The sequence below is a fragment of the Erithacus rubecula genome (genome assembly GCF_903797595.1).
Source record: "Erithacus rubecula genome assembly, chromosome: 25".
Taxonomy (NCBI): Eukaryota; Metazoa; Chordata; class Aves; order Passeriformes; family Muscicapidae; genus Erithacus; species Erithacus rubecula.
The window spans coordinates 2,470,480-2,494,276 of record NC_136677.1 but is presented as its reverse complement, the minus strand read 5'-3'; the positions used below and the strand labels follow the sequence as shown (position 1 = coordinate 2,494,276).

Below are 23,797 nucleotides of genomic sequence, written 5' to 3'. Positions count from 1 at the left end.
GGTCACAGGAACCCAAAATCTCACCCATCATTTCTCAATATACAGATCCACTGTTCTTGGAGGAGGGAATGAAGGAAAAGGGAGTCAAACATCCACCTGCTCTTCCCAGCACTGCCAATACCCCAAAGGGTGTCCCAGTGAGCCCAGCCTGTCCACCAGTCTAAACCTGAATTTCACAGATGTTTTTTAAGCTGAATTTAAGCTGCCCAGCAGTGCTTCAGGAGCCAGGAAGAATTATTTATTTAAAATATTCTTAGCTTCTCTCCTGTTCTTGTTTTCTTTCAGGGTTGCCTGGTTTCTGAAATACTCAGTGCCAGGGCAGGATGAGCTCAGCCAGGCAGAGCTGGGGCACAGGGCTGTCCCCAAGCAGATGGCACAACAGACCCTGGGTCAGCTGCTGAGCTGCTGGGTGTGGGAGACACAGCTTTGTGCAAGAGAGGCAGAGAGAGAGAAAAACCATGGCAGAAACCACTCGAGTGTCCCCAGCACAGGTGTGGGTCCTGCCTGTGACCTTGGGAAAACACTCAGGGCTAAACTGAGAAAGGATCCCAGGCAGGGATCACCCCACTCTGCTGGGAACAGGGACAGCAAGGGGACAGCAACCCTCCCACTGTGACACCAGCTTCAGAGTTTGCCTTGAGCTCAAGTTCATCCCTTCCCCAGGAAGGGTTAATCTCCTCACCACACTGGAGCTGTTTATTATAGCACAAACTCCCCAGTAATGGAAATAAAAAGAGCTGGAAATCTTCCTGCCACATCTCTTTCCTGCCATCAGGAGGATGGTGATCCCACAAAACACAGCCCTCACTCAGTCAGGGATTCCCAGGATACAACAGGAGATGTACTTCAGCAGAGGATGCACTAATTAAAAAGATTATTGAATAAAAAATTTGGGTAGAAAGGGTTGTAAAAATCATCCCATGTTCCATGAGCCCAGGCTGCTCCAAGCACATCCAACCTGTCCTTGAGGCACCTCCAAGCTGGAGACACCAGCCCAGCTTTAATCTTTGAATCATTATTTTAACTCCTAAAACTCCCAAATCACCCTGGGTTGGAAGAAAAAAAGGAGGCACGACTTCCCACGGAAAGCACCAAACTGTGGGAAAAGAAAGATAAAACACTAAAAATGCCTTTGCAGCATCTTGAGTGTCCACTCCACAAGAGGATGCAGCAAAAACTCTTCATTAGTCACGGCTGGCAAGCTTGAAAGGAGTGAAAGGAACCAGTGAGTAATGCAACACTATAAAAATATAACAACTTCAATAATAGCAGAATCAAAACCCAGCTCCAAACCTCCACGTCAACAAAGCTACAGAAGCAGGGAGGGCTCGAGCTGAGGTAATACAACCCAAAATTCCATCTGCACAAGTGCATTTGGAGCAGCTTGGAAATGGTGGGATTGTAGCCCTGGCATATGCACTAATGCACAGAGACAACCATCATCTCCTCGCCCTGGCAATCCCTGCCAGGAATTGCCACTCCAGCAAGGAGCAGGTGAGGGGTAGTGGCTCCATCAAGCATATGTGACAGCTCTAAAAGCTGCATTTATGCAAGCAAATGGAGCAGAGCAGCTGCACTGCATTAACACCGGTGCCTGCAAATGGGACTCGGATATTTTTGTGACTGGAAATCTGCTCAAGGAGAAAAGTGCTGCGAGTTCTGCCTTCAGAGCAGCGTTTCCAGCTCCTGGAGCATCATCCCATGCTAATCTGCCACGTTCTAGCAGCAGAGAAAAGCCAGGAGGGAGAGTGTCCCTCACCAAAAACCCAACCTGGAGAGGAGAACGGCTCCAACAATTCTAATTCCAGCAGGATGGACAACTAAAACCACACAAACCCCACCCATGACCTCAGCTAAGGGTCATAAAGAAGGATTTGATCATTCAATTCAGCATTTGGTCATTCAGCTCAGGATTTCTGACCTGCTGCTCAAAGTCCCCAGCAAGAGAATCTCCACCTGCACCTTCCCAGGCTGATGGAAAATGTGTTTCTGGGTTTTGTGGTCGTCAAGACAAAGCTGAATGGACAAAACCACTCTTAAGCCATTTTCCTCTTGCTGAAGGCCACCTGTGGATAGAAACTTGGGCAATCCTTTCAACTCTGCAACAGCTGCAACAAACCCTGCAGGATTTTCCTCTTGATGTGATGATATTCCCAGAGACCAGAGAGCCATGGAGTAAATTCTTATATAATACGATAATTGACTTGGTCTCCAAAGGATAAGCATGTCAAGATCCTAAAAATCATTTTTTTTCCTTGCCAATGCAATAAAGATGTGATTGAAAATGTCGTGTTCTGGGTCTGTGAGCAATATTCTCATAACTCATCATCTAAAACAAATTGTTCTTTCATTTGTACAAGTTAGAGGAGATTCCCAGTCAGACAAGCTGAAGGCAGGAGTTTAAACAGATTCTGCATGGCAGAAAGAATATTAATTTCTCTCCCATAATAAATTAAATCAGAGTTTCTCACCTAGGGTTAATTAATCTTTTCAAAGGTGCTGCATCCCACCAAACACACACCAGGAAGATCCTTCACACCAGCAAAGCCCCACCACAAATCTCAGAGCTCTGCTACTCGATCTGTCATAATTGAATATACAGAACTGCACCACAAGCCTCATTCTTTGGAGGGAAAACACAATTTTTTGTGTTACCAATACTCCTTAACCTATTAAAATTTTAGGTTTTTAGCATGCTAGGTTACATATAAACTATATATATAATCAATCTTGTTCTATCTATAAAATGTAAACAATATTTTTACTATAACTCTGTCTAAACACTATCTAAAACTGCATTCCTAAAGCCTCCACTAAAAACATTAATATGCTTTTCAACCTTCACTAAAACTTACATTTCTGCTTTAACACCTAAACCTTTTACTTGCTAAGAGCATTAAAGCCCATACTAAAACTTACTGACTTATTTACTTATCTTAAAACTTAAACTTTTACTTTATACATAAGTAACTTAATATACTTCAATCCATCCAAAGGCTTTAATTCACTCTAATCTCTCCCTGACAAATTCAGGGAGACCCCTCACTCACTAATTCCATCAGGGCATCTCTGGGATGTGCTGCCAGCTCCTGGCTGGGTTAGAGAAAGATTTGGAGGACCCAAGGATGTGGATCCCAACCCTCACCTTGGTGTGACCCACACCTGAGCAGGAGCAGCTTCCTGGAGCACAAAAAGGCTCTGACAAGGATCCAGTGCAAGGATGACACAAGTCCTGTCACCAGCAGGTACCTGATTACAGAGCCATTTCCATAACAGGCACCATTAGCACAGAAAGCTTTCAGCTTCTCCTTCCCCACCTCTATTCCCATAAAACACCATTCACTCCCATAATTGAACCTCCAGCAACAAAGGACCTCTAATGAACAGAGCAATTGCTGGGGGAGCTCAGACCCTAAATCCAGGCAGACAACAGCTCCTGGACTGAGTTCAAACACATCCCCTGCTTAAATTCTTGTCTAGGGCCACTTAAAAGCCCTGAAGTATTAAGGCATTAAAGGTACTTGGAGAGAACAAGGATGGTGTGCAGGCTGAGCTGGCTCCAAAGAGGAGGAGATGATGCTAATTATCCAGCTGGTAAAATGGAATCACTGGGGGGAAGGAATGAACAGCCCAGCCAGCTCCTGGTGCAAGAGCAGCTCTGTTTAACCAGGGGTAGGGCACCCACCCGAGAGGAGCAGAATGGCATCAGGGTGGTGACAGGCAATCAATGAACACTCAATTAACACTTACAATACCACCAACTTAAGCAAAACGTGGTTTTGCACATGGTAATCTCTCCCTTGTACTGCTGCAGCCCTCATTTAATTCTCTTCAGCATCAAGCATGGGGAGAAAAAGAATGAGGGGTCATCCTCTGAAAGGGAATATCCTTCAATTCTGCACAGGGCTGAGTCAAAGTGGGGATGGACACAGGGTGAGGCTGTGGGATTCCCACCTGGAATCCCCTTCCCTGTGCAAAAAGGGGAGGCAGCACTGGCTGAACCTCCCCATCCCAATCCCTGGCGAAGCTGGGCTTGTTTCCAGCTTCATTTCCTTGCCTCTGCTCCTTTCCCACTCTGCAGCTTTAAGGTTGGTGAGGTAAGAGGTGAAAGTAACCTTCCAGAGCGGCCCGTGCCCTAATTAACATGCCAGCCACCCACCGAGCTAATGATGCCTCTTAATCTCCCTCGCCGGGTCTGCCGACGCCTCTCGGGAGGTGCCGGGGGGATCTGTGGCTGCAGCATCCTCCAGTCTGTGCAGGTGAATCTCACGGGACAGCAGGAGGAAAAGTGGGTCTGAGGAAAGCAGAACCCCTCACACACCCTGAACAGATCCAAACAGCCCAGTTCCAGTGCTAAAAGCAGTGGGAAAAGGGGATTTTTTAACTGGGTAAACCCTACACACGGGCTCAGCTGTCAGCAACCCAATCCCTTCCACACTACAGCCCAAAGCCCTGCTGGATTTTACATCCCAGCTCTCCCCCACATCAGAAAAAAAAATAAAAATTCATAACATAACTGAAAGATTTGAAGGGCAATAATGACCATTTTGAAAATCTTGTTTGAGTTGTGACTGACTCATGCTGAGCTTTTCCCACTCCAAACCTGCAGTTGACCTAAAAGAACACTGGCAAGATGTATCATTTCAATTTAAAGAACAGCAAATGTACCAAGTCCTGGGTAATTTGCTCCTGTGCTTAAATATAAAGCTGTACAAAAATAAAACATGTTTTTTTCTTGTCTGGATTTATCCAGCTTGAGCACCCAGCCACAGAGCCATGGACTGCATCCCAACCTTTGCCTAGTAAAGTCTCTTCCCCTGCTCAAGCACTCCTGGACAATAATCAAATTACTCCTTTTTGTGAGAAGAAGAAGATTGGGCTCCAGTCTCTCTCTCTGCAGCCTGTTTTACAGCCCTCACATCATCCCTGTGGCTCTCCCCTTATCTCCCTCCAGTTTGCCAACATCATTTTTAAGGTATAGATACCAGGGCTGCACACAATGCTCTTCCTGCTTGTATTCATTATTTCTCTGCTTAGACAGCCTGAGATAGCATTAGCACTCCTGAGGATTCACAGCACAGCACAAGACCAGCCAGTTATTGATAAGATAATGAAATTAAGCTGCTGCTTCTCACCTTGATGTGGCGGCTCCCAGGGGTTCCTCTGGCCAAGTGTGGGTTTTACTCCCCGCTCTCGTTAGCGTGGATTAGTAAATTATCACAGGGGCTGCCTGTGCTCTCAGCCTTTCCCTCTGTAAACTAAACCCCACACCCTCACACCCATCCATGTGGGAAATGGAAAACCTGGGCTCAGAGGTGCTGCAGACACCCCAAAATCCAATGGTTGGTATCAGAATTGCGGGCAGTGATTCTCATCCCTGTGAGAGATATCTCCTGTTAATGGGCCAGGTGTTAAAAACCAGCTGGGGCAATCATCTTTATCTTTCCCACAGCCCATCCTCCCTCCAGGAGATATCTCCTGTTCATGGCCATTGAGTCCCAGGGCATGGCTGTTAAAATTCCATCATCCCACTGGGAGATGCTCCAACCAGGGGAGGAGCCAAGCCTTTCCTACCCAGATAAAAACTGAGATTTTGGACACCAGAGCAGCCTTTACCCACTGGTTTCCAGAGGACAAGAGCTGCCAGAATCACTGCTTCAACAAGACCATTTCATCCAGACTGCTGTCACCACCCTAACCAGTGGGGTGTCGGGTTCTATTCTGACTCTGTCAGTAGTTTTTATTTTGTACTATTGCATGTATTTTATCTTCTTTTCTTTTTTTTTCTTTTTTTTTTTTTTTCCTATTAAATTGCACTTCTGACTTGGAGTCTCTCACTGGTTTTGATTCCAAAACCATTACACCAGGACCCTCCTGCTCCTGCCAGCACCAAATCTGCCACACCAGCACCACAGCATCTCCCAGAGCTGGGTCCATCACAGCTCCTCCTTCCCAAGCCATGCACCCACTTCCCTGTCTCCAAGGGGATTTTGGGAGCCAGGAAAAGCCCTGGCCCAGCTCCCCCCAGCCCTGAGGTGCATTTTGGGCAGCGCTGCCAGTGCATTGCAGGCCCACAAATGCCAGATGGAAACTGCAAACTCATCCAGGATCAGCACCCAGGTGCTCGCTCCAGCATCTTCCCTCCTTCCCTGCCCCCAGCCCCACCACTTGGGAGTTCATCTGTCTGGATTTTCTCACCCACAGTCAGGAGAAAAAAAAAAAAAATTGTCATAGAAAATGTGCGAGCACTGACATCTTAAGACAAAAAAAGATGCAGATTTCTCAACTGTTCACAGCACATTATGGAAATACATTCTCAGGGACTATTAAATATGGGATTATTGACTAGATGAGCAGCAACTCAATGGACTGGCTTGCAAATATGTCTTCAGACAATTCTTAAAATGCAGATTAATTATCTAACAGACAAGAATATTTCTTTTTCCTACAGACTTCCTAATGATCTGTTGCATAAACAAATATCCAGACAGTTTTGTTTGCACTTGTGATGGCTGCGATGTTCTTCAATAACTAAATAGTGACTGAGGAGACTTAAATCTTATTTAACATCCAGCAGAAACACAACAAAAAGCACGTCAGTCCAAATCACTGAAAGCCACATCTCCTGAGAGACCCGTGTGAGGTCCAGCTGCCAAAAGACACCAATTCCCAAATACCAAACTCCTGATATTCCACAGGGCACTGAATTCTGTGTTTATGTCATTAAAACAACTGCATCAATGTCCATCATTAACCCCCAACCCCTTTGGAAATGAGCAAGGCATGTTCGACTAATGAGATATTTTTCAGTGCTCTGCATATTCAGGAAAAAATCCCTGCTGCCCATCCATGCTGGATTTCCATTTGAAAGAACAAGGCTGAATTTAGGAGAACCATTGCACTGAGCTCTGCCCTCATCTGCAGATTCCTTCCAACCTGTTAAGCCAGAATTTAAAAATCCCCTCTGATTTTCAGTTTATCACTGAGCACAGTGGTCACTTCCTCACTGAAGGTAATAAATTTGTTATTTGTCAGCTGTGCTTCCAGCTCCCAGCCCCTCCATTGCCTGGTGCCTTTTGTGATGGGTTCAAACGCTGTTGGGCACCAAACCCAAGGCAAAGCAAGTGTGAAACATTATTATTCCAGCTTCACACCCACTTTCCCTCGGTGTGAACAATAATGCAAAGTGTGAGACAGTGATGAATGGGACCTGGAGAGGAGCAGATGCTCGATGAGCATCAGCACAGGCTCTGCCCCGAACATTTCTCAGGCTCAAAAGAGATGTGAGAGCCAGAGCTGCACACACAGTCCTGAGCAGCAGGCAGGAAATGGGAAACAAGAAAGAGCAAACAAGAAAACAGCGAGGGCAAACAAGGAGTGTGGATAGAAGGACAGATTCTTTGATTAACTTATTTTTTGGGGTGGAAAAAAGCAGTTTTGTGGCATGTAAGAGTTTGCAGATCAGCAGTGCTTGCAAGGAACTGAGTTTGCAGCCTCTGGCTCAGCCACTTCACCCAAAGCAAAGCACGTTTGGAGCAATTCTGAGGCACAGCAGCAATTTGCTGCTTCATCACAGCTACAAAGGCAAAGCTGCCCGGGGTGAATCCCAGCAGCAGCACAGGAGCCCTGCAGCCCCCATGCCTCTGAGCAGGGACACAGAGCCATCAAACAAACCTGAGCATCAAAACCCCTCCAAACACAGCAGCTCCTGTCACTGAACTGAAAACTCTGTGGTTTGCAGAGGGGAGTTTACACAGAGGTCAAGGCTGAACAAGGTGTGCAGGAATCCATCCCCTCCCTGGGGCACAGGTGATCTCTGATCAGCTGTGGGAAGGGGGGACAGGGTGCTGAGGCAAGGAAAGCAGATTTTCTGCTGAGGTGTGAGCACACAGCTCATCTGTGAGGTCCAGGGGTGAAACTGCTCCAGAAGAGGCAGACAAGGACCCAGGGATGCTCCCAGGGGATCTGGTGTCACACAGCTCAGGCAGAGTTGGTACCCTCCAGTTCTTCTCCTCCCCAACACACACATCGTAGCAGTCCCCAAAAAGGTGAAAAACTGCTTTTTAAAAATAGCAAACTCCTTAAGGAGCCGAGCACATGTGGCTGAGTGGGTGGGAAATTAGTGTTATTATTATGACTTTGTGCTCACAGGGTCTGAGACCTCAGATGACTTGTTTGTGCCCTGCACGGATTTTTGCAGAGTCATTATAAACCCTGGCAAAGAGGGGTTTGTAAGGTCACAGGAGAATTTCCATTAACTGGAGCCTGGCTGGGGATTGCCAGCATGATCTATGTTTCCCATTTATGCATATACAGGGAGGCCAAGAGGAAGCTCCTTTGCTTTATTTCCACATCATCGTGCTGATGCTGAGCTCACCAAATAAACAAACTGAAAAGCCAGTGGGGAGGCAGGGGGGAGGAACAGGAAAAAAAAAAATACAAAATGCTGTGCCTGCCTGTCTCCCTCATGAAGGATGCAAATAAATTCTGCAGACTTTGAAGCCAGGAGTTCTCAGCAGAGATGAAAATCCCCCAGTGCTGGATGGCTCAGCAGGTGAGGCACTGTGTGGGTATTTTTTGACAGAGCTGCTCACGTGCAGTAGGTACAAGGAATAAATATTGTTATGGGGATAAGAGCTGGCTCAGGGAGGAGCAATCCAGCAGCAGCAGAATTCTCTGGGCTCTCCAATCCCCCACCACAGACCCTTCAAAGGCTGCACTTCAAACAGAACATCCCCAAGGCTCAGAGTTGGAGGCACCACAGACCTGGGGGGAAATCACCCTGGAGATGGAGAGCTTATGTCAGCTCCTTCATCCCTTATCTCAGCTCCTGCATCCCTTATCTCAGCTCCTGCATCCCTGAGCCATCCTCTACCCCTTGGAAAATCCAGGGGATGTTCCCACCAGGGGCTCAGGGCTCAGCAAATTCCCCTTGAGTGACTCCAAGGCAGCAAATCCAGAGGGATGCTGGCACAGTCAATACCCAGAGCCCCTGCTCCAGCAAATCCCTGGGCTGGGAGGCTTTGGGCAGAGCAGGAGTCACTGCAAAGCCCCCTCTGAGCCACCCAGAGGTGCAGAAAACCCCTGAGAATCTCCTGTACTCCCCAGCACCTGCAGCTGCACACAAACCACACCAACTCCTCATGCCCCTGCACGTTCTCCTGCTAGAATCCCCCAGAATCAGCCAGGATTTGTTATTAGGAAAGGATTCACTCAGCTTTTCCCTTTTTTTTTTTTTTTTCACGTGCTGAAATCTGAGTTCCACCAACTGCAGCTGCAGTGGCCGAACGCCGCACGCTCCAGCCCAGCAGCTTTGCCTCTTAATTCTTGCAAAAGCAGCCCCTTCCTGTTAGCATGTTCACACTCCCTAACCCAGCTCTGATCTATTTCCACCTCCAAATCATTAAAGAAAATAAATAAGCCCAGCCTCAGTGTGAGGAACCCTCACATAATCACATATCTACGCTCCCATCAGCACTCGGCCATTACACTTCTATTTTCTGCAGCTTAACTAGGAAAGGCAGCACTGAACTCTGCCCCTTATCCCACAGCTATTTATTGCCCACATTCTGCTATTTATTTCTTAAAATAGTCTCTTTTGGGTGGATTTAATGAAATATCCAAATAAATGAGGCCCGTTGGAAGATGTTGAACTCTTATTTCCTCAGCCTCAGGAAGGAAGGCTTCCCTACTGGGCAGCCATCCTCTGCATATAAACTGTGATGATTTGACCCCCAGGGACAGACCATCCAAATATTTGAGGGGTAATTAGGCCCTTCCAGCAGGCACAGAGGAAAAAACTCACTTTCCTGATATCCCAGCTCTTCCTCAGGTTTGGTTTCTGTACAGGCAGAGTGGAGCAAAAATTCCTGCTGCACCCATCAGATCCCTCTGCCCTCTGGGGTTCCTGCCTTGGAAATGGCCAGGGAGGAGGAGGAGGAGGAGAAAGAAGAGACATCCTTCCTTTAAGTTTATACCTGCTGCTATTTTACACCTGATTTAGCTCAGATTTATGGATTTGGGTCTATTCCTCCCTCTTTGAACAACCCAGTCAATTCCCCACTGCTGGGCACTGCCAGCTCTGTCCCTGTGAGCAGCATGGAAATGATCCTGGTTCATCCTCTGCAAGGTGTCCCTGCCCAAGGAATGAGATGAGTTTAAAGTCTCCTTCTAACCCAAACCATTCTGGGGTTCTCCAATCTGCCCCTCACCACATTTTCCTCCTCCTTCATCACAACCAAGTCCCACATCCATTAGCAAACCAAATCTTCCAGAGGCAGCAGAAAATCCAAAACACAAAAATCCCTATGTGTTACCACCACAATCTGTCCTTGCAAACTCCATCCCATAAATGATGGGGATCCTTAAAATTCCTTCATTACCTCCTCACAGGTTTTACACCTTCTTTTACCTCTCCAAGACCCCATTTGTCCTGCCAGGGATCCCAGGACAGCATTAGTGGCTGTTCTGAGGTAGCAAAGTGGAGTTTGCTGTTTCCCGTGCCCAGTTACAGCTCCAGCAATCCCATAATCTCCTTTCTGGACAATTTTTTTTCCTCATGGAGCTGTTGATTCCCCACTGATTCCTCCCTCAGGTCTAAGCAACACCCTCCAAGCTGTTCTCATCCTGCTCAGCCACAATTTCACTGCTCCTCCTGTTCACACAGAGCAAGAGGTGCCTTGTTTTAACAGATTCCTCGCCTTTCATGTGCTGCCTCAGAAACCTCTTGCCCCAGAACAAAAAACATTTCTGAGGAGGCTTGCAAAACTTCTGTCTTGCCTTCTGCCTGCCTGGAAGCATGAAAAATAAATAAAAATCTGACCCCGACAAGCGCTGCCCACGAAGATCTCTCCCCAAAGTCAGTGAAAATCAATATCCACACCTCAGGAACAGCAGCAAGCCTTTAAAAAGGGCAAGACATCAACTGCCTGCACATGTTGAATGCTGAGCAAAACCAGAATAAAGCTTCAATTGCCTTCAAAATAATGAAGTTTATTGGAGGAGAGTGTTCTCCTCAGCCATGTCTGAGCCTAAGGATGTTTCTGCTCCTTCATCTCTGGTGTCAGCCCTTGCTCCTCCTCTCCCCTGCTTTTCCTCCTTTCTCTGCTGACCCCAAAGCCTCTCCCTTTCCCCCACCCATCCCAGTGCAAACACCCAGCTTCTCTCCAGCCAAATCTTTCCTCCTGGCCTGTTCCACGTGGAAAACCAGCAGGTTCCTCCAGGAGGAGCAGGAATCTGATCCCACACAGAGCACAGAGATCCCACAGCACAGGCAGCTGCTTTCTCTCATGCCATCAGCCAGGATTTAGCTGAGTTTGGTTTAGGTGAGTTTGGAGTTCATTCTCTAGCAAAGGCATCAGTGTGAGCACACACACACACACTGATGAGATTTCCTGGCACACTGAAGCTTTCAGGGCAGTTTGGAGGCAGCTCAGCCCCTTCCTTGCCTCACTGCTCCTCTGATGAGCCTTCAGGAGCCCAGGTCCCTCAAATCCTGCCCCACTCACCCCCAGATTGCTGAGTGCTCCTTGGCACCGAGGTATCCAGACCTTTGCCAGCCCACATGACTCCTTGGCTGATTTTCCTTGCACAGCTTGCAAAAGAAACCTCCAGCAAGAAACTTGCAGCAGTAGCAGCAGCAGCAGCAGCTCTGTGCCTCTCCAAGCTGCTCCAAATCAGCCACTTAGAACCAATCTTTCCAAGGAGATGTTCATGCCTTTATCTCAAGATTTTGGGATAAAGCCTTTCGTTTTGGGGTTCACCTTCCTCAGGCAGCTTGATCCTACCACACAGGAGCCAGATCAAAAAGGGTCTGAGAGAAATGGCCATTTAAAGAAATTTTTTAAAAAGAGCATTCTCCTTCCCTGCACTGCCACTCTCTGCTCAGCACAGCTTGCCAGCAGCTCCCTCTTCCCCAAAATTCCAGATGTCTCATCCCAGGGTATTAATTCCTGCCAGGTGCAGGGAAAGCACCACCTGCGAACCACCGAGAGCAACTTTCCCAACTTCTGCCTGTGCCCATCAGGCCCAGCCCTGGAATGGAAACCGAGAGGGGAAGGTTCTGCCTCTCACCATCGATTTCCTCCACGCAGACGGTTCCCTTCAAACCCCCAGCTTCAGACACATCAATGCTGAAGCAGGCTCGCACCGAGACTCCAAACACGCCTTGGCGCGGGGGGAGCCTCACTGCGGATCGTTTCTGCCCCTCTGTGAAACAAGACAGAGCAAAGGGAACCCCAGCACGGCCACATCCCCTCCTACCTGCGGGCACAGCCGGCTCAGCACCCCGGAGCTGCCGGTTCTGCGCTCCTGGGGATGCTCCCGCCTCTCTCCGATGCCGTAGATTCCCGACTCTGCTGCCTGCAGCGCTCACATCCAGCCGGGATGCGGCTGCCCGGAGGAAAGGCACAGACAAAGGGGTTCTCTCCTCCTGGGGGGATCTCCCGGGGTGTGGGGGCTGCTGGAGCCCCGTCAGAGCGGCCGGGATGCGGCGGCAGAGCGATCTGAGCTGTCGCTCAGCATCCCTCGCTGGTCCCCGGGGAGGCGGGCGCGGCGCTGGATGCTCGGGCCGGCAGCACCGCCCCACGAAGGACACGCGTGTGGGGACACAGCCAGCCCCACCAGGCTCCAATTAACCCCCCCAGCGCCGCAATCTTGGGGTCTCAATCCTTTCAAGCGAAAGAATCCAGCCCGATGGATGGCGAGAGCCGAGCAGCGCTTGCAGCATCTCGCACCTACGCAGAGCCGCAGCTAAACCGGAGTTTGGGCATAAATCAGCCGGAATAAAGTTGGGCCTAGGGAGAGGTTTGTGCGCGGAGTTTTCCCCGCACACTGCCCGGCTCACCAGAGGAGTCTGTCAGCATCAGCCCCGCACGTCTGCGCACCGCACGGGCACCCCAGCGCTGCTAACGCCGATGGTTCCCCAGCGCAACTCCGCACAAACGCCTTCCAGAACAATGCGCCTCTCCTTCCCCATCCAAAGCCTGAGCCAAATACGAGTCAAGGAGCGTTTTCCCCGCTGCCTCCGAGCGCAGCAGCCCCCGAGCCCGCGGCGAGCATCCCTGCGCCGGGAAACGCACCGGGAACAGCACCGGGAAATGAACCGGGAACAGAACTGGGAAACGCACCGGGAACTGAACCGGGAAACGCACCGGGAACTGAACTGGGAAACGCATCGGGAAGAGCACCGGGAACCGAACAGGGAACCGAACTGGGAAACGCACCGAGAACCGCACCGAGAACCGAACCGGGAACTGAACCGGAGCCGCTCCCGGGCGATCCGCACCAGTTGGAGCCACCCCCTGTGCCCCCCTCCCCGCGCTCTTTGAACTTCAGCTCTGCTTAGAGCCCGAGCGAGGCATTTCCCAACTCTTGGTGCGCTAGAACACCGCAAAGGGCTGGTCTCAAAGTCCTTCAGCGAGTGCGGGAGGCGCTCGGGGGGCACCGGCTGTGGCCGGGAGGGATGGATATGACCGGGGAGGGATGGATATGACCGGGAGGGATGGATATGACCGGGGACGGATGGATATGACCAGGGACGGATGGATATGACCGGGGAGGGATGGATGTGGTCAGGAGGGAGGGATGTGTCCGGGGAGGGATGGATGTGTCCGGGGAGGGATGGATGTGGTCAGGAGGGAGGGATGTGTCCGGGAGGGATGGATATGACCGGGAGGGATGGATGTGGCTGGGAAGGGATGGATGTGGCTGGGAAGGGATGGATGTGACCGAGTACCAGCCGGGGGCACCGGCAGCCAGCGAGCGGCTGCGGCTCCGAGCGCTCCCGGCCCCGCGGCTCCGCAGCGGCGGCAGCGGCTGTGCCGAGCATCCCGCGGGGGTCCCGGGGCAGCCGCGCCGCCCCCCGCCCCGCCGCCATCCCCCCGCGCCCCGCAGCCCCCCATCGCCGCTCGTACCTGGGCTGGGCTCTGCCCGCCGCTGCTCCGGCCCCGCTCCGGCAGCGGCGGCCGCGGGTCCCCGGCGGCGGCAGCGGGAACTGCAGGGGGCGGGGGGCGCGGCCGGGGCACCGGGACCGAGAGAGACCCCCCCGGGCAGGGATGGGAGCGGGGAGAGCGGCGGGGATGGAAAGGGAGAGGGGAACGGGAGCGGGATGGGTGGAGGGATGAGAGAACAAGGGATGATGGATGGATGATGGATGGATGGATGGATGGATGGATGGATGGATGGATGGATGGATGGATGGATGGATGGATGGATGGATGGATGGATGGATGGAGAGCAGGGGACCGGGATGGGTGGAGGGATGAGAGAACAGGGGACCAGGATGATGGATGAGTGGATGGATGGAGGGATGAGAGGAGAACAGGACAGGGATGGATTGTGGGATGGAGGAAGAGCAGGGGTCCAAGATGGACAGAGCGATTCAGGGAGAGCAGGGGGCTAAGGATGGAAAGAGAACCAAGGATGATGAAGGGATGCAGGGAGGACTGGGCAGGAGGGAGGGATGCAGGAAGAACAGGACACTAAGGATGGAAGGAGGATGAGGCAGGATGGAGGGATGCAGAGAGGATGGGGCACCAAACTGGATCAGGGCAGGTTTGGGATGGAGCTCAGGGAAAGGCTCCTGCCCAGAGGGTGCTGGGCACTGCCCAGGCCCCCCAGGAATGGGAACTGAGGCTGCCAAAGCTCCAGGAGGGGTTGGACAGCACTCCCAGAGATGTGCAGGGTGGGATTTGGGGGTGTCACTGCAGGGGCAGGAGCTGCACTGGAGGATCCTGGTGGGTCCCTTCCAGCTCAGCACATTCTATGGTTTGATGATTCAAAGGATGGAGGGGACTGAGGAGGGACGACAAGGACCTGTGGCACTGGAACTTTTCCTTCCAGCTGTGACCACCTTTCCTAAGCCCAGACTAAACACTCCTGATTTGGACAGTTCAGTTTGGGAAAGCTGTGCTTGCTCCCCACACATCCCAAATCTGCTTTGGGGCTCCCTGCCGAGTCTCTCCCCATCTCCTCTCCTTCTCCCCTCCCTGAGAAGGACACAGGCTGAGATAACTTTGCTCCCAGCTGCTAAAATCTTCATATTAAAGGCTGATCTCCTCCTGGTGCCCTGAGCATCAACACAGGCTGGGAAAAGGCATCAGCCAGCCCTGGGAAGCAGGAGTGGGACAGAGCCATCCCATGGGGTCAGGCTGGGAAATTCCAGGCAGGATCCTGATCCCTGTGATGCTCCAGCCTTGCCTGCAGTGCTGCAGTCCTGTCCTCTTCTTGTTTGTTTGTAATGGTGAGGAGAGCAAAGATTTTAAACCATCAATTAATTGGACTCTTGCATTAAGAGCAATGAACTATCATTTGACAGAAATTCATCTTCCCCTCCTGCTGAGAAGAAATAAACTGAAGGAAAAGAATCAGCTTCACAGGAGAAAAATAAAACGCCTCTGCCTCAGAGACAAATTACTCATGAGATACACAGGTAACAGGCATGGGGTGTTTGAGCTCATCCTTTCACACATCATTTCCCTCAGGACAACAGCTACAAGTCAGTGCCTTTGTGACAGATCCCTGGGCCTTTGTCCCAGTGTCCCTGCCCAGGAAACCATTCCCAGCATTTATTATTCCTGGAATTGATGAGCATTTCCCTCATCTGGGCTGCATCTGCTTCTCATTAATGCCTGTGGCCCTGCAGGTCCAGGCTCAGCCCTGCCTGGTTGAGCAGAGGTTTGGCTGGCAGGGCTGGGATTGCTCCTGTGTGCCAAATCCAGGGGTGGGAATGGACAAATCCCAGCTCTTGATCCAGGTGGATTCTGCATCCTCCTCATGGCTCCTGCCTTGTGCCAGCACCCCACTCTCTTCTACACATTTTTTGCATGGTTCAGATCCATTTCTGCCATGCTCTGAGTCCTTCATGCAATTACTGGAGCCTCAGCCCTGCTGTTGCACACTTAGAAGGCAACTCAAGACCAGGAAAACCAAAATTTCACCAAAATCTCCACAAATCAGAGCAGGATCACAAGTTAAAGCACCTGGCAGCCAACAGGGTGAGCTGGAAGCAGAAATCCAGAGGAGACAACTCCAAAAACTGCCTGCAAATAAATCTGGTTTGGGGAGAAAAAAAATTCAGGATTGTAAACACGAGAGGTTCCCAAAAATCCTTCTGCTGGGAAGTGTTACATGGGGAGAGGAGGGGGAGGGAAGGCACCCAGGGAGATTTAAAATAGTTTGGTCATTTTATGAATGAGGTGATGTGACACAGTTCCCTGGCAAAGCTGGAGGGTTTGCTGACCTAGAAAATCCTGTTTGGGGAAGGAGCTGTTGTTGATGTGAGGCTGCAACTCCAAGTGTCACAGAGGGGGTGGGATCCAGGGAGGAGATGCTGAGGGGGGATCCCAAAAGCTCTGGGGGTGCCCTGGCAGCCCTGGATGTTTCTTCCCAGGGAATCACAGCCAGGAATGTTCCCTGAGGTCACCAGGGCACGGGGGAGAGCAGCAGGGGTTGGAAATGGAATTTATTTCCCAAAACTGCAGCACAAACCCATGGTCCAGCTCAGGGCAGACACAGTTTGGGGTCTTAATCCAGACCCAAACCTGTTTTGGGGTCTAAATCCAAACTCAAACCTGTTTTGGGGTCTAAATCCAGACTCAAACACATTTTGGTGTCTCCATTCAGTCACAAACACTTCATGGATCTCAATCCAGATCCAAACATATTTTGGTGTCTTAATCCATACCCAAACACTTCATGGGGTCTCCATCCAGTCACAAACATGTTTTGAAGCCTCAATCCAGACCCAAACACATTTTGGGGTCTAAATCCAGCCCCAAACCCTTTTTGGTGCCTCCATCCAACCCCAAACCCCTTTCCCCAGCAGCAGCTTTGCCAGGAAATCCTCTGGTGCTGCACATGGATGAATCTGCCCCAATTCCCCCAAATTTCAGGCTCTTTGTTCTGGGAATAACCCCACACCTCCAGCTGCTGACACCTGGGACAAAGAGCCCCCAGTTTCCCTCATGGCAGGTTATTTATCCCAGCAATTAAATTCCCTTTCCCCTCTCAGCTGAGAGGGGCTCTGATCTCAAACTGATGTGGAGGTGAGCAGTGAATCATTTTAAAAAAGCTGCTACATTTATCTTGATAGGTGGTTGTATTTCAACAGAACAGTAAATAACAGCCCCACTGCAAAAAAAAAAAAAAAAAAAAAAAAAGTCACATTCAGTCAGAGCTGAGAGATTTCAGGGGATAAAAGGCACTGAAAGTCAAGATTTGACTGAGACACAAAGAATAAATCTATTATGGATGTGATTCTTTTCACTCAGGTTCATAACAAGTTTTTATTGGTAATAGAAGACTTCCAAATGAGATAATTTTATAGATAAGAGCTGCTCTGAAGGAAGCAGTGAGAGAATCAAGTAGCCTGTGGTAGTTATATAAAAAAGCCCAGCTAATTATAAATATATATTTAGATAGCTCCAAGAAGTTGGTAGGATGAGTTAGATAAATAAAGAACATTCTGTGGAACAGTTTGTTTGCCTTCCATGAAAAAAGGAAAATGTGTGTGAATTTCAGCAGGAGTGGCATCTGCCAAATCCTGATGCAGGATTTTGGGAGGATATTCCTGGGCTCCACACCCTGATTCCAGATTTGGGGAGCCTTGAAGTGCCAGCTAATCCCAGAAATAAATGTGGGATTGGGGGTTTTAGTGCCTAAAGCTTCCCAAAAATGGATCCCACCCCCTCTCTCAGGTGCTGCACACGCAGGGAGAGAACCCTGGCAGAGCTTAAAGAAGGTGATATTTAAATATTTGGGGATTTTTGTCACTTTAGGGAGCAATGACAGGATCTCAGGGAGGTCACACAGAACATCTCAACTCTCACAGGCTCCATCCCTCACAAAATCATAAATATTGGACTGATCATTTCCTTCCATCACACTTTCCTTGTTCCTTTTTTAATTTTTTTTTTTTTTTTGTTCTCCTCCTCGTAATTACTGCCATCAAAGGATGTTTTCTCCTCTGTGCATTCCATTCACACCCCAAAGAGAAAGGAAAGCAGTCATTTAATTGAGACAGAAAAAAAAAAAATCCAACCCAAACCCAACCTCTCTTTGAAATGTGGGGAAAATAAAAGATGATGAGACAAAAGATGAGGAGACTTTCAAGTGAGGAATGATTAAGAAAAGGGAGGAATGAATTAAATGAGTCATGGGCCAAGGACTCAGCAGGAGACCTCTCATTTTTACAACAGGTTCAGGGAATTCCAGCCCTGGCTGTGATTTTGGGGCAAATTTGGGGCAAAGAGAGGTCAGAGGTGTGGAGTCACCTTTTATCCCTGCAGAACTCCAGCTCTGGCTTTTCCCACCAGCTCTCCTGGAGAATTCCAGGTTTTGTAATCCCAGCTTTGATAATTCCAGAGATGATGAATTTCCAGAGTTAGGAAAGGGAAGGGCAGAGCCAGCTCTAGGGGTGATGAACAGGGAGATGTGCTGAGCCCTGAGCTTGGTAAGGAATTCCCTGGCAGGAATTTGTGCTTAAATCAGGGAATTGGGTTTGCTGAGCATCCCCTGCTCCTGCTCTCTGTGCCTGGGGGGGCTCTCACACCATTTTCAGCAGGGCAAAAATCACTCTGGGGAGAATTTTATCCACTTTCTGAGGTTGATTGACCCAGCCCAAGCCCAGCAGAGAATTTCCTCTCAGCTCCCATCTGGCAGAGGGAGACAGATGAGGCAGAGCTCAGCAGTGACAGGGGCAGCTTTATTATGGCACAATAAAGAAATTGCAGAGGAGAAAAGATGAGTTCAATAGGAGCTGCAATCGAGGCTATTTGACTTCTGCATGCACAACCCAAAATGAGGGAATGATGGTGATGAATCACTCAGAGGGGCTTCTGAAATGATGTGAACAAACCAAACAAGCAAAAATAAAAAAAATATATAATAAAATCAGCTTTTGGAGGTGAAAGAACAGGTTAAGGGAGAACAGGGGGTGGAGATTTTGTAGTGAAGAGCAAACAGCAGAACTGCCAGAGAAATGGGATTAAACTTCAGAGTTTGGAAAGATGGTAGAAGGATTTAAAAATGCCACCAAGAAGGGTTTAATCTCCCTCTCATCACAAGGGCCAAGCAGCTGGAGTTGCATCAAACCCATCTTTGTAAAACTGGAGAGAAAAGGGTTTTTTCAAAGGGTTTTTGACAAAAGCAAAGCACAAAGCTCTCTCTCCTCTCCGTGCTCACCCAGAGCTGAGAAGTTGTTTCAGCACCAGGAACAGGCTCTGAATTGAATTTTGGAGAGACAGAAGGAAGGGAGATGTGCTCATTAATATCCCAGCATAACAATAACCCTGGATAATGTGAATTATTGCCAAAGCTCCAGAGAGCTGAGAGAAATGGAGATTCACTCTGGAGCTGCACTGCACGGAGTTTATTCAGCAGCACTGAGTAAATATCAACAAGGAGGTTGAAATATTGATCAGGGGAGATGCTCCACGCTGAATAAGCTGCAGACATCTGGAAACAAACAAATTGCTGCAAGAAAAGAAGAGGCTGGGATATTTTGGGGTTTTTTTTTTTATTCTGCCAAAAGCTCAGCTCGATGATTTGCAGCTGTAAAGTCCCAGCTGCTGAGGAAGAAAAAAAAAAATAAAATAAAAATTAAAAATTCAGCTTCCTGGCTGAAGGAAAGGCTGGTGGATTTTTGGTTTGGGATGTGGGGAAATGCAGTGGGTCAAGCAAGGAATGCACTGGAATAATGGGATTTTTAAGGCTGGAAAAGCCCTTTTAGATCAATAAAGGATGATATTAATGATAATAATGAAATGTCACCACCAAACCACGGCCTCAAGTGCCACAGCCACAAGAGTTTGGGCATTTCCAGAAATGCTGACCACCCTTTCCATGCAGAAATATCAGAAATATCCACCTGGAACACACCCAGGCCATTTCCTCTCATCCCAAATTCTTCTCCCAGGATTATTTTTCAGTGATGAAATCAGTGAATGGGGCTGGAAACCCCCCTGAGCTCTGCAGAAAAATCCCTCACAAATCCCAGATTTATTTTCCTGCTTGGCTGCTCCTTTCTCCCTGCCTGACCTCAGCAGGGTGGAGCTGAAAATGAGATCAAAACTTTTGGCTCCTTCAAAAACTCCCCTGAGCCTCCTTTTTTGTTTTCAATAACAAATTTTGGAATATTTGTTAAAATATTTTAACCCAGGCATATGCTTGGTGTTATCCTCAGGTTATTTCCCAGCTCAATTTTGGATCACACTTTGAAGGAAACACATCCAAATTTTTGTATTTATTTTTTTTTTTTCAGGGACCAGATCTGATGGGAAATATTTCCCCCTAAAATGTTCAGCCCAACTGGCAAAGAATTTGTGCCAGGGACTGGACAATTTCCATCCTACACCAACCTCCCATCAATATTTGGAAAGAAAATCTAAAAATCCATTGAGGAGTTGACAAAAAAAAAAAAAAAAATTAAAAAGGGGAAATAATGAATATTTTTTTCAGCAAACACCAAAGGGATCTTTGGTGAGAGAACAAATGGATTAAATGAGGTTTTTTTGTCATTTAAGGACAAAATTGCTCAGAAAACTCTGCAATGATTTGGGTTGGAAGGGACCTTAAGGCTTCCATGACCCAAAAAATGACCAAAAATGACCCAAAAATGACCAAAAATGACCCAAAAAATGACCAAAAATAACCCAAAAAATGACCAAAAATGAACCAAAAAATGACCAAAAGTGACCCCAAACCCACCTGCCAATCCTTGGACCCCCCTCATCCCTTCTCTGCCTGTGGAGAGATGAATTCCAGGATTGTGGAGGTGAAACAAACCCAAAATTTCAGCACAGCTCTGCCCCATTCTCTGAGCTGCTGAATTTTTGAATCATTTATTTACAGCAAGGCAGTAAAGGGAATATATAAAATAACATTTAAACAGGCAAAACACGAAGAGCATCATTAGGAAAGTGCAACACAGCTCAGATTATCAATTATAATAAAGTAATAAAGAAATCTCTCAAGGAGCTTCATGTGCATAATGCAGACAGGGAAGGGAAAAAAGAAAAAAAAAAGAAAGAAAAACTCCCAGATTTTCAGGAATAAATCTGATTTGTTTTCTGTTTTGCTGCTCTTAATTCATTTATTTTTGCCAGCTTGTCATCAACTTGCAGGAATGTCACAAATGTCAGAGGTTCAGGGAGAGAAATCACCAAATTTTCAAGCACAAGATGTTCCCTGCTCAAAAATTCACAGGTTCCCCCAACAGCCCAGTTTAAATTTTCATTTCTCTTTTACATTTCTGGGTCCATCTCAGAGGAGGGAAAACCATCCAGCAGAAAAATGGGAATGCAAATCAATATTTGTTTCAATATTGAAGGTGAAATATCACAGCAACAGCTCCCAACCTTCCAAATAAATTCCCTTATCAAAATACAATAAATTAATAAGATCAATTAATTGATTCAACTGAATAATGGTTCTGGTTGGATTTAAAAGAAGCTAAAAATGATTTGGGGTTGAAAGCAGAATTCCCTGCTCAGGTGGAATTGTCTCAGAGCATCAGCTGAACTTTTCCCATATTTATTAAATTGTTGCCCATGACCAGGATAAGAAATTCCTTAAAAAAAGGAAAAAAAAAAAAATCCCTTTAAATCTCACCTGGAGCTGCAGAAAAACCCAGGAGGGCCCCAGGTGTGCAGGACACACCAAAATTTCAATTCCTGCAGGGAATGTCCTGGAGGATCAGCTCAGCTGGGGCCAAGTGGGGGCATTTCTTCTCCTGCAGTTAATTAATTAATTAATTCATTCATTCATTAATAATTCATGAACTCTGAGCATCAAAAAACCAAAAAAAACAATCGAGGTGCTTCAATCTCTGCAAAAAAATCCATCATCCCCCAAAAAGAAAATTTATTTTGCCATCACTTATCCTTCAAACACTTAAAAAAAAAATCCACCAGACAAAGCTCATTTTCCTTTAAGCTTATTTAATGATATTTGAAACGCTTAAATTTTCTATTTCCCAGGTCCTGAAAACAGATTTCTTTTTTTTTTTTTTTCTTTTAAGTGACCAATATTTAATTCCAGAAACATACAACCTGATCAGCTAAGTCATAAAAGAGCTATTTTACAAACATACATCTGGATAATTAGAACAATAAAGTCTTTTTAGACATTCAAACATGATCAGTAAAAATACAGGATTATTAATAAAGATTTTTGTGTATTTTTTTTTTTTAAAGAATACTTCCAGATTTTTTTTTTTTCTTCTCTTTAAAGTAAATCTCTGTTAAGAGTACATGATTGTATGTTGTACAAAGAAAATAAAAATATTCTAGTATGAAGAGAGCTCCACAAGACTTAATTCAAAATAAAACAGCAGTGTTTTGGCTGCAGTATCCCTTTTGCAGTACATCTGCTTGTCAGTTGGCACCTTTGGGGATGGGGAGGGAATCCAGGGATTTTTTTTGGGGGGGGAACAGGGAGAAAACACTGGATACAGGAGAGTAAAAAAATCAGAATATCCAATTTTAGATAACACTGAACAGGCTGTTTGAGCACTGCTCACCTGCTGATCCCACCTCCCTACAGAACAGGAATTTCTGCAGGACAAGGGAATTCCCATCCCAGAAAAATCCCATCTGAGCTTTGGGCTTGTCCATCAGCAGAAGGGAAATGATCCCTCAGATGTTCTTATATCCCAAAACAAGAAATTCTTGTTTTTTCTGCTTGGGGGAGGAGGAAAAAAATATATATTTTGGGGGTTGGGACAAAAAACTCCAGAGAAGTGTTTGGGTAAGGAAATGACCAACCCATCACTAATTTTAATTTTAAAAGAAGGGGAATTTTATGGCTTAAAGGAGGAAAAAAACTGAATAGTGCATTTGAGGTGCAGCTCCTTCCTCCAGCTGTGGTGCAGATGTGCCAGGGAGGAAGAAGGAATTCCCTCCAGCTGCAGGGATCCCTGAGGCACCATCCCTTCCCTGCTGGTGGGGGGGACCCAGAGCTGAGAGCAGGATTTGTGTCACCCATAAAACTGGGGTCAAAATTCCTGGATTTCTGTGCCCTGCCCCTCCCTCAGCCTGGCACAGGGGAATTCTCCCTTCACCCACCCCAAAAATGGCAGGGACACAGCTGCCCCTCACCCCTGGGGGTCACCCCAAGGTAGAATTTGGGGATTTGGGGTAAAAAATGGCAATTTACACACACACTGCATTGCCAGCTGCCACATCCACCAGAGGGGAAAACAGGAACCAGCACAGACCTTGGAATTCTGGCAGACTGGAGAGACCCAACGAGGATTTTGTGTTCAACCATCAGCAAAGAGCAGCAAACAGCCAGACCTTCCAAAATCTCAGATCTGCTGCTCTCCCAAAAACAGCCAGACCTTCCAAAATCCCAGATCTGCTGCTCTCCCAAAAACAGCCAGACCTTCCAAAATCCCAGATCTGCTGCTCTCCCAAAAACAGCCAGACCTTCCAAAATCCCAGATCTGCTGCTCTCCCAAAAACAGCCAGACCTTCCAAAATCCCAGATCTGCTGCTCTCCTAAAAACAGCCAGACCTTCCAAAATCCCAGATCTGCTGCTCTCCTAAAAACAGCCAGACCTTCCAAAATCCCAGATCTGCTGCTCTCCCAAAAACAGCCAGACCTTCCAAAATCCCAGATCTGCTGCTCTCCCAGAAACAGCCAGACCTCCCCAAATCCCAGATTTTCTGCTCTTCCAGAAACAGCCAGACCTCCCCAAACTCCACATCTGCTGCTCCCCCAGCACATCCTCCCAAAGCCAGACTGAGCTCCCTCTGCTCTGGAATTCAGGGATGATTTCCTGTCACCCAAAGCTCTG

At 47.9% G+C, this 23,797-nt stretch overlaps 1 protein-coding gene across 2 annotated transcripts in view; it reads right to left on the bottom strand.

Moving 5' to 3' along the window:
• GRIK4 (glutamate ionotropic receptor kainate type subunit 4) overlaps window positions 1-21,628 on the bottom strand; it is a 188,393-nt gene extending 166,765 nt beyond the window's left edge. Inside the window, exon 1 of one of the 2 annotated variants that reach the window (XM_079326570.1) lies at window positions 21,610-21,628. The gene's annotated coding sequence lies outside the window, so the exon portion shown is untranslated. Of the gene's footprint in view, window positions 1-12,261; window positions 12,840-21,609 lie in introns of those variants that run through there. The other variant, XM_079326569.1, reaches the window with a different exon arrangement.
• Between the last annotated feature and the right edge of the window lie 2,169 nt (window positions 21,629-23,797).